Source organism: Arctopsyche grandis, unplaced genomic scaffold, assembly GCF_051622035.1.
Source record: "Arctopsyche grandis isolate Sample6627 unplaced genomic scaffold, ASM5162203v2 HiC_scaffold_354, whole genome shotgun sequence".
In the NCBI taxonomy this organism is placed as follows: domain Eukaryota; kingdom Metazoa; phylum Arthropoda; class Insecta; order Trichoptera; family Hydropsychidae; genus Arctopsyche; species Arctopsyche grandis.
The window spans coordinates 17,866-21,075 of NW_027518517.1; the positions used below are offsets into that span (position 1 = coordinate 17,866).

General features: G+C 30.1%; 1 non-coding gene across 1 annotated transcript; it reads right to left on the bottom strand.

Moving 5' to 3' along the window:
* Positions 1–779: 779 nt before the first annotated feature.
* Positions 780–2,038, bottom strand: LOC143922089 (small subunit ribosomal RNA). The gene has a single exon (XR_013261546.1). It is a non-coding gene; the product is annotated as a small subunit ribosomal RNA (ribosomal RNA).
* Between the last annotated feature and the right edge of the window lie 1,172 nt (positions 2,039–3,210).

Genomic DNA, 3,210 nt, shown 5'->3' on the forward strand with positions numbered 1-3,210 from the left:
AAAGAATATATTTTTAAACACAGTATCTGTTCTGATTTCATGATTTTTGAAATTTCATTCTACTTTTATATTAAATGTCTTGCTAGTCGCATTATAATAAAGCGGACCCAGACTTAAAAGGCGGTTTATCTTTAACTTCAACAGTCAGCTAATACATTTCTAAACAAACAGATTAATCTATAAAAAAAAAAATTTATTAATTAATTGATCTTACTATCACCTACAAAAAAGGTAACTTTTAAAACATCCTACACTGTTGATAGAGATCAGTTGAAACTTCTGGTGTTACACACCTACCATACTATTAAGGCTTTGGTTACAAGAGGGTTATATTTACAAGTTGATTACTAAGTTATCTACAATTAATGCAGACCTCTTCTTAATCATTGCTAACAAATACTTAATTAGCAACTCCTTTCAAAGGCCTAAATTTTGCAATTAATGTCTATTTCACCTCTTATTTATTAAATTATCCTTTATACACTAACTTGATACAATCTTACTTTTAATAATTAATCCCCTTTATGATTATTAAATTATTCTTTATACACTAATTGATACAATCTTACTTTTAATAATTAATTAACCTTTATGATTATTAAATTATCCTTTATACACTAATTGATACAATCTTACTTTTAATAATTAATCCCTTTATGATTATTAAATTATCCTTTATACACTAATTGATACAATCTTACTTTTAACAATTAATCCCCTTTATAAACAAATAATCCTTAAAACAATTCTATTGTAATTACTAATTCTTAAAAAGTTTTTAATGATCCTGCGGCTGGTTCACCGACCGCAACCTTGTTACGACTTACATCTTATCTACTTTTCATTATTCAGAGCCTAAACTCTTCATCCTGAAAAACATCTGAGATAGTGACGGGCGGTGTGTACAAGCTACAGGGACATATTCAATACCCATTGTTGATACATACTTACTAGGAATTCCTCTTTCATATCTGCCTTACAGCACATAATCCATCAAAACATTTTCCAAATTATTTATTTATATGCTATTGTATTGCGCGTGCAGCCCAGGGCATCTAAGGGCATCTCTGATCTGTTATAGCCTCTTCCTTCCTGTTTCGTATGAAACATGTCTAAAGATCTCACTCATTCAAGCATTTAAGCTCAAAGTCATCCCATCAATTTCCAACGACCATGCACCACTTTCGTGAAACTCTTTTCTACATTACACTTGGCCCTGGTAAGTTTCCTCGCGTTGAGTCAAATTAAGCCGCACAATCCACTCCTTGTGGTGTAGCTCCGTCAATTTCTTTAATTTTCACTCTTGCGAGCATACTATCCCCAGAGCCCGAACTCTAAGATTTCTCCCTGTCCACTGTTACCAATGAACATGTCGGCATCTTTTACTGCTGGAACTACTGCGGTATCTAATCACTTTCGATACTCCAGCCTTCGTCCTTGATCATTAAATACCTACAAGAACATCGCTTTCGCCTCGCTTAGTCCACCAGGGGTCTTGGCATTTCATCTCTCGCCCTGGTATACTATGTTCCCCATCGATTTTTCAATTACTAATTTAAAAGATTTCTCATCTTAATTTAATTTTTTATGACTACGGACTTTTTAACTGCAGCATCTCTCATACACACTCTTGGAGTCGGTATTACCGCGGCGGCTGGCACCAAACTTGCCCTCCAATTCTCCTATTCATCTTTACTAAATAATCTATTTCACGTCTCATAACTGCCTCCTACAAAGAGTGGGCAATTTTCGCGCCTGCTGCCGGTCCATGGACGTGGGAGCTATCTCTCAGGCTCCCTCTCCGGTATCAAACCCTGATTTCCCGTTACCCGTCATTGTCTTGGTAGTCCATTACACTACCAACTAACTGATAGTCCTACGTCTTATTCTGTTCTCTCTTAGCTACATTTTCACGTAGTTATCTTAAACAAACAGACTAAATAATCGTAGTTCTACTGAGCTGTTCGTCCTTATTACATAAACATGCATGGCTTAATCTTAGAAACTAGCATCTACGTCAGGCAGAATCAACCTGGTGTTCTTTTTATTAAATTCTTCTATTTTCTTTTCCATATATATTCCTTGAAATTTCAGATTAGAATCTGTTTTGTTTATTTCTAAATTATCTTCACTAATTCTATTTCAAAACTTACGCACCTAATTTATTTAGACAGCTTAATAGCTCAACTTATGAGTTCAGAATGTTACTTCTTTCCTCATAATATACACCAAAAAAGTTCATTAATAATTAAATCTATAAATTGTTTATAATAAATTCCTATCTAAAAGTTTTTTTATTCTTTTTTTTTAAATTTAAAATAATTAAATATTAGAAATAAATTTCTTGTAAGAATAAACATCATTAATATAATTACTTTGTAATTGAAAGATACATTCATTATGTATTATTGTTTTCGGAATTAAATAATTTAAACATTATGATTTATACCCTTTTATCTTACTCATAATCATCTTCATTACTGCTTTCTGCTACTAATAATTCATTCAAAATGTTTTATTGTCTTACCAATCACTCTATATTATTAATAAATCTCTTTGTTTAGCTTATGAACTCTTTATTTTTTTTATCAATTAATAAAGATACAAAGTAGAACTATTTGTGGTTTGTATCATTTATTAATTTTAAATATTCTTGTTTTTGATATAATATTTCTCTTTAGCATCTTTTTCACAATCTACAACACTAATTTTTTATTCCATGAATTTATTTTTATATTTGAAGGCAGCTTATTAATTTATTCACTTTTCTTTAATATCATCTATTTGGAAATTTTGATTGAGAATTCCAACTTTAACTCTAAATACATTTGATTGAGACTTAAAAGAGATCTTAACATTTAATACTTTAAACTTTATTTAATTGTAATAGTAATTTATTTCTACTTAATTTAAAATTGCTTGTATTTTTTAATTTTAAAAAACTAGTCAAGTGGTTTTGAAAAACAGCTAGTAATAGTTTCTGAAAATTTACTCGTCTAATAATTATATTTTACTTCTCCTTTATGTTTCTCTTGAATGAACCAAGCAACAGATACTTACTATTAGTTTCTGAAAAATTACTCGTCTAATAATTATATTTCACTTCTCCTTTATGTTTTCTCTTGAATAAACCAATCATCAGATACTTACTGTTCAAAATTTATTGGTTCATTTTTACTGGAAAAAACTATAAATAGGAAAAAAAATAAG